A 15,816-nucleotide genomic window follows, 5' to 3' on the forward strand; every position below is an offset into this window, starting at 1 on the left:
TTTACCTTACTGCCCCCTAAAAAGATTCACCAGGTTTTTTCACTCTTGTTTTAGTCTTTGATAATGGGTATATGCTTCCAATTATAAGTTTGATAATGTAGAATCCATACTCTAAAGGGACTTACTGAATTTTCATTCTCTCCAAATATATGTGTACATATATATGCCCACGTCTTGTAAAACAAGGCACAGAATCACTTAGCTACTTACAGACACAGTGAACAATTCAATGTGTTTGTTGAAGGCAGTTGAAATAGTGATTATTTCATACTAGGGGCCCAGTGCACTAATTCCTGCACCTTGAAAGGAGCTGTAGACTGCGAGGCTGCAGTGGGCACAGGGGCGAGTCTCAGCCCATCCTCCATGCCCGGCCTGGTCCCTCCAGCTGCAGCCCCCAGTCTTCTCTCTGCCAGTAGCCCCACTCACCACCCTGCTCCCAAGGGCTGACAGCGTGGAGTGACCTGGGCCAGCGCCAGGCTCCAGAAGCAGGTGTAAGCACAGGACGGGACTGCAGCACATGGGAGGAAAGAATTTTCAGTAACCACCTGTCAGGGCCAGCCTGACAGGGTTGAGCCGGGCTGAGGCAGGGAGGTGGGAATTGAGAAAAGAAAGAAAGACAGGAAAGCGGGGTCGGGAGGACCCCAGTTCTTTTGATGAATTGAAGCGAGTTTATTAGCTATACAATCCTATTTATACACAACACATTGAATCGGAGGTCTGTCAAGAGGAATGTATTCTTTGTTCCTTTTAATCTCTGAGGGAGAGATACAGCAGAAGGACAAGTTTTCAGTACAGCATATCTTAGTAAATAGTTATAGACTTCTTGGCAAGCTATGAAAGGCTCTTCTTATTCTACAAATGTTACTCCCATTCTACTGATAATCGCCATTCAAACAAGTCTGGGAAAACTGTGTGGGTAAGGGTCCCAGCCTTGCTAGCCCCTGCAGGTGCAAGGACCTTGCCAGCTTACATCTGGCCCCCAACAGATCCCCCTTCTTTGTTTTTTAGGCGAAGTTCATGTTTCAGTGTCTGACAGTTTTTTATGTGTACATGTCAGCAGTAATATTTTAGTTCTGGATGGTGGACAAATGGTGGCAATGCAGGTCCGACCCTCTCTGGTTTGGTCCTGGGCAACTTGCAGCGATGCACAGCTGCTGACTGCTAGCATGATAAGGCGTCTTCACCATTTTTATTTCTGGACTGCTTTTTTTCTCGTTGTTTTATGAGGCCATTGCTATTCTGTGGCTGGAGTAGTCCTGATAATTCCTCTCTGTTGCAGGAATCCACATGGTCTTGGAGTTGTTTTTTGAAAATATACAAATATATTTTCGACCAAAGGTTAATAAAAGAATTATATTTATAATTTAGACTTGGGATTTTTTTAATTTTTGTCCAAACGATTTTTTTTTGGCTTATTTTGACATCACAGTGTTTTTCATGGGTGTCTTGCTATTAGCATTATAAATGAAAAAATTAATTTTCAAGTAAAAATATTAAAGCAATTAAGGCATTTACTTAACAGGTTATCATTTACTTAACAGGTTATTATTCCACTATTTTTTTTTTTATTTTTTAATATTAGGAGGTTTTAGGAAATTTTTTAGTGTAGTTTTGATAATTTTTTATTTTAATTTTTTGTATAAAAATATGATTGCTTTAGGTTTATAGTATGTTAAGCAATTTGTTTATGAAATGAAAATTTTGGCTAATATTTTATGAATAATTATTTATATTAATTAGTAAAATTTAATTAATTTGAAAATTTGATTATTATTTTATTGTTAAATTTAATATTTTAATAATAATTTTAGTTTATATTGTAAATATTAATGGAAAGGATTATTTTGTATTTTTGAGAAGACCCTGAGCATTTTTGGTGTTAAGCTAGATTTATATATAGGGTAGTTGCTGTTAGCCAAGTTTTTGTTATATGGGTATTGATTTCTGCTGGTTTAAGTTTTTTTTTGTTATTTGGGTTTCGATCTGAGCTGGGCATGGGAAGCACAGCAGCCATGGGGGCAGGAGATTTTTCTTAGAAGGGGCAAGTGTTCAAGCCCCTGCATAGTTGGGGTGGTGAGGATTTTTGCCCCACCTTTGTTGATTTTCAAGTTTTTCTTTGAGGCCCTTTGCGATTGTGCTTGTTTTAGGTTGCCCCTCCCAGAGGGGTTTTATTCGTTGTTGACTAACCAGCCATTCTCCGGGGCCAAGCAGGGTGATGTGAGGTTTAGTTTTGTTTTCTTGGTAGCGTATGCCCTTGTGGTTTTTATGCCTAGTAATTGCTTTTGGATCCCCTTGCCTGTTGGCGGGGCTTCGGCATTGATCATGGGGAATCCAGATTTTTTTTTTAGAGAGGGCCTAGCTTATGCCATTGGGCAAGAGATAGATCCATGGTATTAGCTATTATGAGGCTTTAACTTTAGTATGAACAGAGAGTTTAGGTAACAGCTGTGGGCAATTGGAAGAGAGATCCCCTTGGCAAAAAGGGCAAGAGAGGTCAATATAGAATGCTTAAATGCCTTTCCAGGGGGCCTTCCACACAGTGGAAGGGATAAAATTTTTTTATGTTCTATTAAATTTTTGCCAAACAATTAGTTTGTAAGCTTGTTTGGAATAAATGTTAATATGTTGTTGTAAAATATTAATAATTATTAATGAGCTTTTGTTATTTTAAATTATATTTTAAAATTTTATTGCTGTATTTTAAGAAATATTAAATAAGATAACTTGTTTTGCCCTTTTTTAGAGGTAAAAATTTAAAATATATATTTATTAATATTTATTTTATAAAGCTTTTTATGTGATTTTAAGTATATTAAATTGTTTTTATTAAAAAATTATTCAAGAAAAGAGAATAAACTTTTGAAAACATTTTAGGGCCCATGAAATGTTCTAAAGTTATTCCTTGACTATAGTTTTGAAATTTAACTTGAAAGACTATTAAATATATATGTATATATATAATTTAAAGATTATATATTTTTTATAATTATTAAGAGATATTAATTAAATTAAAACTGTTTTTTGTATTTAAAAATTTTGGTTGGGATTATAGAATTTATTTTTTTTTTTAATTAGATAAATGTTGAAATTTTATTATAATTATATGATTTTTTCCAATTTATGTAATTAGAACTTTAGACTTTTAGCTGGCAAGTTAAATATTTAGTATTTCTTAATTAGTAATATTTTTAAGAATAAACTTTAAAAATATCTGACATAATCAATAGATTTAATTTTGTTCTTTAGATTTTTTATGAGGGACATTTAGATTAATATTTTAGTATTTTGTTATTTTAGAATATTTAATTCAATTTAGTAAATTTTTAAGCCTTGGGGTGCCATTCATTGAAAACAGGTAATTATTAAAATGCAAATTAGTTACATTTTTTCTATCAAGGAGGGGAAACTGGGAAGCAAGCCTTTTTTTTAAAGTTGTCACTGGCAGGAAATTTTTGGCCTACCTGCTCTGTTGGGGGAAGGGAGGCTAGCCCTTCCTTTATTAGAAACTGCTTTGGGAAGCCAGCCTTAATTAAAGGGCGTAGCCATTTTTTACCTGGGCTACTTAGATTTTTATAATTAGTATATTTTAATAATTTTTGAGATTTAAATTTAATTTATTATTTTAAGGCATATTTTTTAGCAAATTTTTTTAATAGAGACAATTTTATTGACTTTTCTTTTTGGCCTTGAAATTAACCTTTTAATATTTTTTATTAGTATTTAAAAACTGTTTTTTATTATGGGAATGCCAATCCTGTTGCTAGAATTTAGCCAGTATTTTTTTTTTCTTTGGGTTAAATTTTGCTATTTTTATTAGGAAATAATTAGTCTTGGGTTTTATTTTGTATATTTGTAAAGAGATTTCAGCTCAAAACTCTATTTAAATGTCCAAAATTGGACGATGCGCGCCTTAGTTCCAAGCTAGTTTTCTCTTTACACGTGTACAGAAATTCCAGACTTATTTTTAAATTTCAGATTCGGTGGCATTTGCTATAGCTGTATCAGAAATGGAAGGAAATCATTATTTTTTTTCTATGTGGGAGGTTTTAAATCTAATGATATTTTGTTTATTTCAGTAGGCAAGGGCAGCACCCAGGGCAGACAGAATGTCTTATCCTATGGATCCAAGGTCCGGCCCGGCACTTCCGGGGGCTGCTCGGAATAGCTCTTGTATCTGTTTTGCTCTCTGGGGCGGGCTGGGTGCTGTGCAGCCTGCTGGCCTTGAGACGGCATAAGGACAGGAGGGTAAATAGACAATGCCCCTGTTATTTGCCTTGGTTGGGCTGGCCCCTTTTGGTAGTTTCCCGACTGGTGTTGAGGCAAAGAATTTCCCTGGATATCTGTCTTAGATTTATACTCATTTGCCCAATGTTTTCCTTTTTTACATTTAGGGCATAGTCCAGGTTGTTTGGGATCTCTGCCATTTCCTTTATTAATCCCTTTATTAGAAGGACACTGTTTTGCCATGTGTCCTGTTTCTCCACAAGTGTAACACTTGTGTGTTTGACTTTTCCTTGGAACTGGTGCTGCACAAGGCAGCGGAGAGCGGCGGGAACGGCCCCCGCGGCTTCTCTTTTTCTTGCCAAGAAGCTTTAATAATTCTAAAAAGGATTTCAACACATCCTTTATATCATTGCCCTCTTCAGTTTCAGCAGAAAAATATTCTTCCTCCTTTCTTGCCTGAACAATATCTGTATTATTATTATGACAAAGAGCAGCAGCTTCCTTAAAATCCTCCTTATCTTGAGGAGTTAAATTGTCTTTAAAAGTTACATTATTTCTTTTTAATATACTGTCTTTTTTAGACACCTGTTTTGTGCTATTACACTGCTTTTTTTTTTGTTCTGGCTTAAGAGACGGTTGATTATGGTCATGCGTGGGATTTAAATAATCCCGTATTAAATTTGATAAGGAAATGCAGACCTTCTGAATGAATTTTAAAAAATTTTCTACTTGCTTGTCATTAACCTTAGTTCCTCTACTATTGAACATAAACTTTAACATTTGCCCATAAAGGGCATTTTCTCTAGATTCTAATTGCCCCATGCTTTACTCCCGATTATCAAAAAATTGCTCCTCCGTTACCTTAATGAGTGCACTCTTTATCCGGAGGAGATCCTTACGTCGTCTCTCCAAGCCTGACGGAGTTCCTCACCTTCTTTTTCCCAGTTCCTCAGTCCCTGTTCGGGCGCCAGATCTGTCAGGGCCAGCCTGACAGGGTTGAGCCGGGCTGAGGCAGGGAGGTGGGAATTGAGAAAAGAAAGAAAGACAGGAAAGCGGGGTCGGGAGGACCCCAGTTCTCTTGATGAACTGAAGCGAGTTTATTAGCTATACAATCCTATTTATACACAACACATTGAATCGGAGGTCTGTCAAGAGGAATGTATTCTTTGTTCCTTTTAATCTCTGAGGGAGAGATACAGCAGAAGGACAAGTTCTCAGTACAGCATATCTTAGTAAATAGTTATAGACTTCTTGGCAAGCTATGAAAGGCTCTTCTTATTCTACAAATGTTACTCCCATTCTACTGATAATCGCCATTCAAACAAGTCTGGGAAAACTGTGTGGGTAAGGGTCCCAGCCTTGCTAGCCCCTGCAGGTGCAAGGACCTTGCCAGCTTACATCTGGCCCCCAACAACCACCAAAGGCTTGCCCCGATGACAGCAACCAGCACCCCGCCTTCGTCTGGTGCCCCCACTAACCTGCTACTCCATCCCACAGTGGCCAACGCCCTTTTGATCTATTTGCATATTAGCCTTTTATTATATAGGATAACTCATACTAGACCAACATGTCTCATTACTTCTTTCTCTCCTCACAAGTCTGTTGTTCCATCCCTCTCATTAACCTTATATAAAAGCATTACAACCTTCAGCATGACAAAATGAAAAATAAAATCATTTCCTTCTTTTCAATCTAGGCACACTATGACTGACCATTATCAATAGCAACCCAAAGAGAACAAAAATCATGAAAATTTTATGGAAATAGGAAAATCAAGTCACAAGGATTCTCAAGGCTGTCCTAAAACATGTACACCAGGATTGCAGGGGTCCAGATGAGAAAATCATTCTGGACTTTATTGGTCAAGAAGACCATCATCAGAGTCTCATAGTAAATATTGTCCAGCCTAAGGCATGAATTCATTTTAGAAACAAATGAAAACATTATTGACGGGGGAATTACAGGGCACATTTCTCACTGAATTTCCATAGAACTCCTCTAGATATTTGAAATCATTTCAAAGGAAAAACAGAAATAACACATTGTCATTGTAGGTAATAATGTTAAATCATACATATAAGCTTAATTTTCCTCAGATCTACTCGGTAACACGTATAACTGATAAAGGTTGGTAATCATTGTAGAGTGAGAAACCTTACAAAACACAAACAAAAAAAGACAAACATTCCGGGATGGAAATACATGGAGGACATGAACAGGCACTTCACAGAAGTAGAAATGGCCAATAACATATCAAGGATGGCAAAGGTCCTGATTTCAGGTAAAGGTAAACTGAGTCAGTAAATTGTTACCCACGGAATATTTACCAAGCATAGGAATCTATGAGGGAAGAGGCTGCCTTGGCTGCCAGAAAGTACTCACCTAGAGGGCCCAAGCTGCCCGTGGGGGAGGAGGCTTTGAGTCCCTGGACACAGAAGCTGGCAGCGGCCTTCCAGTGCAGCAGAAGGCCAGAGCAGCTACTTCCTGGGCCACTTGGCACCCAAGCCTCCAGGTCCCGAGGTGAGACTCAGCGCTCAGCAGGCTGTAGTGCTTCTGAGCTGGGCGAGCACCCACAGCTGCAGCCGACAATGGTGTCCTTGCTAGTCCTTGGCTGGAGTGGGCTCCACTGCCCATTGTTCAGGGCCTGGCAGCAGCCTGTGCAGGCTGCCTTGGCATTGTGGACTACGACGCAGTAGGAAGCAGCTAATTGGTCCCCTAGGCACTGAGTGACTCTGCATGAGTCCTCCAGGCCAGGGTCTTAATAGGAGGGTGAGTAGGGATTGGGGGGAGGGGCACCTCCCAGTACCTGTTCCTGTGCCTGATCTGTTCTGCCTGGAGCTCCTGCCCCATGCTCCCCCCTGACGTCAGCCAAACCCTCTAGACCCAGGTTGCTCCCTGGCCAGCTGCCTGTTGCTCAGACAACATTCCCATTTGCTACCTGGTCAAGATGCCTCCCTCAGGGCTGGTGCTGGCCCACCAGCCTCTCCTGTTGGCCAGCGTCACATGTTTCAAGGGCCAAAACGCAATCTACCACTATGACGCTGGGCCTTGCCATGGCTGGGTCTTCGCTCTGCTCCCTCCAGCTGCGTGGATGGCAGGGTGCTGGCTTGTAACTGGAGTCCTGGCTGCCTGCAGAGGCCGAAAGTGTTGAAGATCGCTGCAGGGCTGGGCCTCTCGGACAGTGGCACCCTGTTGCCCTTGGATACCTTCAGACTTGCAAACCTTGGAGCAAAGCCTTCCCTGGCTTCTCAGCCACCTCAAGCGCCCCTTCCTGTAGTTGCTGAGCACAGGAGAGAAAGTGTCTATCACTGAATAAACCACAATAAGCAATTCCCAGATTTTGGGTCACCCCACCCCTAGAGGCCACAAGTGCGGGTGGGAATGTGTTGTGTGCCTCATGCCCTACACATCCCTTTGAAACGTTTGGAACTAAGAGATGCCGAGAGCCTAAAATTCTTTGGACAGGCGATCCCAGAAAGCTGTGAAGATACTGCTGTCTGTCAGCAGCCCAAGAGTTAGACTCTTTAACAGTCCAGCATGTTATGGGGCCTCGTGGCACATTAGCAGTGGCTGCCTGCAGTCTTCCCCGAGTGGCTCAGCCTCTGCAGAGAAGTTCCCTTCACCACATCCATCGCCTACCAAACTGAAGGCGTCTGCAGGACACGGAGCTACCTGCCATCCAGAGGGGATGAGTGGGTTAGGAGGCTTTGCAGCTCTTTCCTTGTTCATCTCCCCCACCAAGGAAGGCAGGACCCATTCGACCAAGGGCCATCTGCATCTTCCCTTCTAAGGAATTGGATTTTTTGTCTCTGGTGCACATAAGGTGCAATCTTCCTGACACCACTAAGTGGATTTTTAGCCTATAAGTCTGAAAGGACCACAAGCTCCTCTGCAGCTCTTTACTAGCATTTTCCAACCCCCATGGACTGATTTGAATACTTATTTTCCCTGAGCCATTGTCCATCTCACCTCACTTTCCTGCCTTCCACCACTCTTGGATGAATGGATGCTGCAATTCTAGGTGTTATAATTTGTGGACCTGTTATTTTTGTTGTTTTCTGTGAGGCACATATATTGGATGTGGGAGGTAAAGAAGCACCTCCGTTTTTCCTGGTCACTGCCTTTATAGCTATTACTATCTTGTTTCTTGTCACTCAGGTTAGGTTTTGGTCTCTTGCTCCACTGCAAAAAAATAACACAAAATAAATTCTGAAAACATGGAACAGGAAGAAAGACCACATGGCCATATCTGCAGGGTTTTGTGGAGTGATTTTTCTTCCCCTTGAAGGGAAAAGGCTTTTTCAACTGGTACATTTGAAGTTGCCCAACTATAAGAGGTACCAATTTGGGATGAGTGCTACTGCAATACAGAATGCTCAGCTGAAACTTATTGGTCTACAACTTACTGTTGGCCACCATCGAATCTGTCTGGGGTTTCAAAGGAATATTGGGTGCTGCAAATAAGAACCAAAGGGGTAAATTTATTAAATCCATAAACCTGTGATTGGTTACTCTTTTCTTGCAACTTTAAAGAAACTAAAAATGGGGGAAGGAGCAGGTGTCAAAAAGGTGTCCAATTTTAAATTTTGAAATATATTTTCATTTATTTCAGAGAGGAAGGGAAAGAGAGAGATAGAGACAACATTGATCGGCAGCCTCCTACACATCCCTTACTGGGGATGGAGTCTATAACCCAGGCATGTGCCTTTGACCTGAAGTAAACTTGATACCTTTAGTCCACAGGCTAATGCTCTATCCACAGAGACAAACCAGCTAGGGCACTTGTCCAATTTTAAAATATCACAATTAAACATAAGCTAGTTTCAATCAATCTATCTATCAATCAATAAATATTGTGTGTGTATCTTCATGTGGAATATAATAACTATGACAAGAACAGTATGACATGTCTTTGTGTCACCATCATTGCCTACTTATTCATCTACCTTTTGCTTTTTCCATTTGTGCTCCAAATGCTATGACAGTTTTTACTTTCAGGTGGAGGATTTATATTTTAGCTTCCTGACCGATTTCTCTTTGTACATAAGCATGAGCCATGGTAAAAGGGATCAGCCATTGGAAAAGAAAAGGACATACAGAAAGCGAAGAGACATATGAAAACATGCTCAAAGTCACTAATCATCTGAGAGATGCAAATCATAACAACAATGAGGTATCATCTGACACCTGCCAGAATGGCTATCATCAACAAATCAACAAACAGCAAGTGCTCGAGAGGATGCGGAGAAAAAGGAATGCTGTGGAAAACAGTATGGTGTTTCCTCAAAAAAATTAAAAATGGAACTGCCATTTAACGCAGAAAAACCAATGAGAAAGGTTCTATGCATCCCTATGATCATAGCAGCACAACTTACCATAGCTAAGATTTGGAAACAGCCTAAATGCCCATCAGCAGATGATTGGATTAGAAAACTGTGGTACATCTACACAATGGAATACTATGCCGCTGTAAAAAAAGAAGGAATTCTTACCATTTTCAACAGCATGGATGGAACTAGAGAGCATTATGCTAAGTGAAATAAGCCAATAAGTGAAAGATAAATACACATGATCTTATTCATTTGTGGAATATAAAGGATATTATACACTGATGAACAAAAATAGATACAGAGGCAAAGAAGCATCGAACAGACTGTCAAACTACAGCTGGAAGGCAGGGGAGGGTGGGTGAAGGTAAGAGATCAACTTGTATGCATGCATATAGGCATAACCAATGGACGGAAGACACTAGGGGTGGGGGTAGGGGCATGTGCCAGGCTGTAGGGGAGGCTGGGAGGAGATCAATGGGGGGGGAAAAAGGAGACATAGGCACTACTATTTGTAATACTTTAAACAATAAAGTTAAATTTTAAAAAAAGATAAAAGAATCATGTTCCCACCAGGATGCCTATGAAGTGATTTCAGTTCTGCTGTTGCTACAGATGAGTGGTCACTTCAGCCCTGGGAGTTGTGGAAAGGTGCTGGTGTGGCCCACAGAATACAGCCACTGGATCAACATGAAGACCATCCTGGATGCACTTGTCCAGAGAGGTCATGAAGTGACTGTTCTGACATCTTCAGCTTCAATTCTTGTTGATCTCAATAAGCCATCTGCTATTCAATTTGAGGTTTTTCCTACATCTTTAACAAAAGATGATATGGTTTCTTTTTTCATGCAGTTGATCAATAAATGGACATAAGATCTGCCAAAAGATACGTTTTGGACACATTTTTTACTAATGCAAGAAATGTTTGAGAAGGTTCTGACTTTGTTGAAAAACACTGTAAAGATTCTGTTTTTAATAAGAAACTTATGAGAAAACTACAGGAATCAAGGTTTGATGTCGTTCTTGCAGATGCCGTTGGAGCATGTGGTGAGCTGCTGGCTGAACTACTTAAAATACCTTTTGTGTACAGTCTCCATGTCTCTCCTGGCTATAAAATTGAAAAGAATAGTGGAGGACTGCCATTCCCTCCATCCCAAGTACCTGTTGTCTTTTCAGAATAAAGTGACCAAATGACATTCCTGGAGAGGGTAAAAAATATGGTCTATGTGCTCTATTTTGACGTTGCCTGCAATTGTTCCCAGAAGAAGTGGGATCAGTGTCTGAATGAAGTACTAGGTAAGCTATGTTTTTCCTTGGTAGCATGAAGTCCTAATTTTCCTAGTGCTTTGGAAGATTAGTTGGTATAAATATTGAGAGGAATTTGTCTTTTATAAGTGAAATGATTAAATATTCTCTAATAATAAAGGCATAATATGCTAATTAGACCAGACAGCCAAATGACCTTCTGGATGTCATTCCAGACGACCTTCCAGACAACGTTGGGGCTGTGAGGGCCAAGCCCCTTGCACAAATTTTGTGCATTGGGCCTCTAGTAATATATAATGATCTTTTAACCTCACAAACACAGGGAGTGTGTTCCCCCCAAAAAATGTATACAAACTTGTTTCTGAGAGCTCAATTGATATTTCTTTCTTTTCAGATTATCCCATTGGAGTTAATAATGATTCAGTGTGTCTATATTTGTGGGACACCCTATATTACAGAAATGCTTTAATTATAAGGTTAGTTTCAACCCTGAGTACACTAGTATGGGATACTCCAGGAAGTTAGAGACCCCAAATTAAAGCATTGAGGAGTTCCATCAGCAATCACATACCCATTCTTCTTTCTTTTTTTGTCATAGGCTTCATTTTTTAGAAGAGTGTTAGGTCCACAGCAAAATTAAGTAGAGATTTCCCATATATGCCCTGCCTCCTTGTTGTCAACATTCCCCAGAAGAGAAGTATATTTGTTACAATTGATGAAACTATATTGAGTTATTATTATGATGTAAAGTCCATAGTTTATAATATGGTTCACTCTTGGCATTGTATATTCTGTGATTTTTGGACAAATTTATAATGTATGTATCCACCATTATAGTATTGTAAAGAGTAGTTTAACTGCCCTACAAATCCTCTGGGCAGTGGCTCTGTCCATTTATCCTACATATCAATTTTACTATAATTTTTTTCTTCAATAAATGCATTAGAAATTTCACTAAATATGTTCATCAAAGCACAAATGTAGATTGAGGAGTTACATATTTTTAGCACAATGTCTATAGACCATTGGGGAAATTGTTGCCATTTGTTTCTCTTCAGTTTTCTTATTTAAAAATTAAACTGTTTTGCCATACTAACTGAAGGAGTCTTTGACAATGGAGAAATATGAGTCTGTCTCAGATAGGAACCTATAACTCACAGTTTTTAATGATTACATTGCTTCACTAAGGGCTTATAAATCATCTGTTTTAAAGGCCTAAAATCTTGTTGAAGGGTTGATAATCAAGTTAAAAGTCTATATTTTTTGAAAACTGTATTTCTCCATTACAGACAAAATTAAGGGTGAGCACATCTATTTCCATACTTTATGACAGCTTTCCAATTTTTTTGGCAAATATTTTTAACTCACATACAAATATTGTTAAGCTCCTAACATGAACCAAAGGCAATAGTGGCCATACTCTCAAAGATCTCACAATTTACTTGTAAAATCTAGAAATGAGGGAAAAGCTTGCTAAATTGTAGAATCTAGACTGAATATTCTAGGGAAAGGCATTTCTGTGTGTATGGTAGGGTTGATTGACTAAGGAGTTGAAATCACTGCTTACATTTGCATTCGTTAATTTTGAAGCTTTACGGAATAAACAAATGCATACTTAATTCTTTAGTGCTTAAATAAATGTTTATGATTCAGAATGTACTGAGGTGATATTAGAGATAAAAGTCTGAATAAATAATGTGTGTGCATATACTGTATTTTCAAGCCAATCACTTTATTTGTATTTTTTATTTTTATTTATTCATATTTATTTTTTAAATGTGTTTTTATTAATTTCAAAGAAAGAAGATGGACAGGGAGAGAGAAAAATATTGATGTGAGAGAGAAACATTGATCAGTTGCCTCTTGTGCAGGGACCTGTGTTCTCACCGGGAATCTAATAGCAACCTTTCAGAGCACAGTACGACCCTCAACCAACTGCGCCACACTGGCCAGGGCTAAGACAATCACTTTTTTAAAAATAATTTTTCTTAAATTTTATTAACATAAATATCGTGCAAGCATATATGGTACAGGGGGTCATAAGAAAATTTTCTTTTTTAAAATTCTTTATTGTTTAAAGTATTACATATGTCTCCTTTTTCCCGCATTGACCTCTTGCTGGCCACCCCAACCCTCAGAACATGCCCTCACCCCTCCTAGTGTCTGTGTCCACTGGTTATGCTTATATGCATGCATACAAATCCTTTGGTTGAGCTTTTACTTCCCCCCATCCACCACCCCCCACCTTCTCTTCTGAAGTTTGATGGTCTGTTCGATGCTTCTCTGTCTCTGGATCTATCTTTGTCCATCAGTTTATGTTGTTCATAATATTCCACAAATGAGTGAAATCATGTGATATTTATCTTTCTCCAACTGACTTATTTCACTTGGCATAATGCTCTCCAGATCCATCCATGCTGTTGCAAATGATAAGAGTTCTTTCTTTTTTAAAGCAGCGTAGTATTCCATCATGTAGATGTACCACCATTTTTAAATTCACTCATCTGCTGATGGGCACTTAGGCTGTTTCCAAATCTTAGCTATTATAAAATGAACATAGTGGTGCATATGTCCTTTCTTATTGGTGTTGTTGATTTCTTGGGATATAATCCTAGAAGTGGTATTACTGGTTCAAATGGGAGTTCCATTTTAATTTTTTGAGGAAACGCCATACTGTTTTCCACAGTGGTTGCACCAGTCTGCATTCCCACCAGCAGTGCATGAGGGTTCCTTTTTCTCCACATCCTTGCCAGCACTTGTCGTTTGTGGATTTGTTGATGATAGCCATCCTGACAGGTGTGAGATGGTATCTCATTGTTTTGATTTGCATCTCTTGGATGATTGGTGACTTTGAGCATGTTTTCATATATCTCCTGGCCTTCTATATGTCCTCTTTCAAAAAGTGTCTATTTAAGTCCTTTGCCTATTATATGATTGGATTGTTTATCTTCCTTTTGTTAACATATATGAGTTCCATATAAATTTTGGAGATTGGCCCTTATAGGGTATGACATTGGCAAATATGTTCTTCCATGCACTGGGCTTTCTTGTTGTTTTGTTGATGGTTTCTTTTGCTGTGCAGAAGCTTTTTATTTTGTTTGTTTTCTTCTTAGTTTTCATTGTCATAGGAGCTGTATTGGCAAAGATATTGCTATGACCTGTCTGATATTTTGCTGCCTATATATTCTTCTAAAATTTTTATGGTTTCATGTATTTTTTTCTCTTTTTGCTTTTTCCCCTTCTGAAAGACCCACTACATTATCCGAGTTAATGAAAAGCATAAATATGGTTTATTCGAACCTATTAGGATTTTGAATTCCCTCGCCCACCCTTGCCACATTTTGAATTTGTTGGAGGCCTCCACCACAAACCTGCTAAGCCAAAACTGCTCATGTTTTTTCTACTTTGATTATTTTGCACTTTCAGTAGCAATGATTCTGTGTTCTTCATTCCGAATTTCTGACCACACGGTGAGAGATGTGGGAATCTGGGTCAAGTGACAATTAGAAAATCATACATTTTATACTATTTCAAGAATCTGAATGTCATTATCATTACCAAATAAATAATTATACTTGGGAGACTTTGGAAATAGGGTCAGTTAAATTAAGTTCTTTACTGTTGAATATATAAGAAAGTGTCAATCATTCATTCAAAGAACATTCTTAGAGTGACTAGCATAGTCCAGAGATAAGTGCTGGATAAGAGAGAAATAGTGAAAACACAATTTCTATGCATAAATGCCTAACATTCTACTTGGAAAGATAGACTATAAGTAATAAAAATTGTGTGAAGAGTAGTATAATAGGGAAGATCACAATGCTAAACAATATCCCGCAGGGATTATAGAAAATATTTCATATAATTGATAATTAAGTGGGACCTGAATGCTGTGTACTAATAGCAGATGGAGTGGGAATAAAGGAAGACACAAAAGGTAATGCCAGAAAAATAATAATGACAATTCCCAAGAAGTCCAAGTTTAGTCTATCAGGAAGAGGCTGAATAAAGAGGCAGATGATGCTGGAGAAGTAAATTAGAGATAATTAATTATAAGAATTTTGAAGAATCTAATGAAAGTATTCAGGAGCCAATGACAAGGGGAAAAGTGAGTAAAAGGGCAGAGATATGATCAGATTCTCTTTTTCACAAAGCCCTCAAGATGCAGTCTCTGGATTGAATTGCATAGGGACAAGAGTGGAAAGACAGACAAAGAGGAGGCTGTTGTGAGAATTCCAGCAACAAATAATGAAAAACTACACATTAAAGATGTGAAGAAATCTACTCTTATAGTTATAATATCAACCTCATATTTCTATTCAGTATAAAACATACTTTATATGTATAATAGAGGTCCAGTGCACGAATTCATGCACCAGTGGTGTCCCTTGGCCTGGCCTGAGGGATCGGTCCAAAATCGGCTCTCCGACATCCCCCGAGGGGTCCTGGATTGCGAGAGGGTGCAAGCAAGGCTGAGGGACCCCACCAGTGCATGATCAGGGCCGGGTAGGGGAACAGGAGGTTGGCCAGCTGGGGAGGGTCCACAGGAGGGCTCCAGGGCATGTCCGGCCTATTTCACTCAGTCTGAATGGGCCAGATCCCAGCAGCAAGCTAACCTACCAGTTGGAGCATCTGCCTCCTGGTGGTCAGTACACATCATAGCGATGGATGACTGGTCAACTATCTGCCCTCTGGGGGTCAGTGCATGAGCAGCCTTACCATATCGTTAGCATATTACACTTTGATTGGCTGAACAGATGACCGGATGAGTGGACACTTAGCACATTAGGCTTTTATTATATAGGACTAGAGGCCCAGTGCACAGATTTGTGCACCAGTGGGGTCCCTCAGCCTGTCTATGCCCTCTTGCAATCCGGAACCCCTCGGGGGATATCAGATAGCCGTTTTGGGCCTGATCCCCACAGGTCCAATTGAGACAGGAGGGAGCCTGATCCTGTACATTGAGCGTCTGTCCGCTGGTGATCAATGCACATCACAG

This window comes from Myotis nattereri, assembly GCF_964212035.1.
Source record: "Myotis nattereri genome assembly, chromosome: 1".
Lineage (NCBI taxonomy): Eukaryota > Metazoa > Chordata > Mammalia > Chiroptera > Vespertilionidae > Myotis > Myotis nattereri.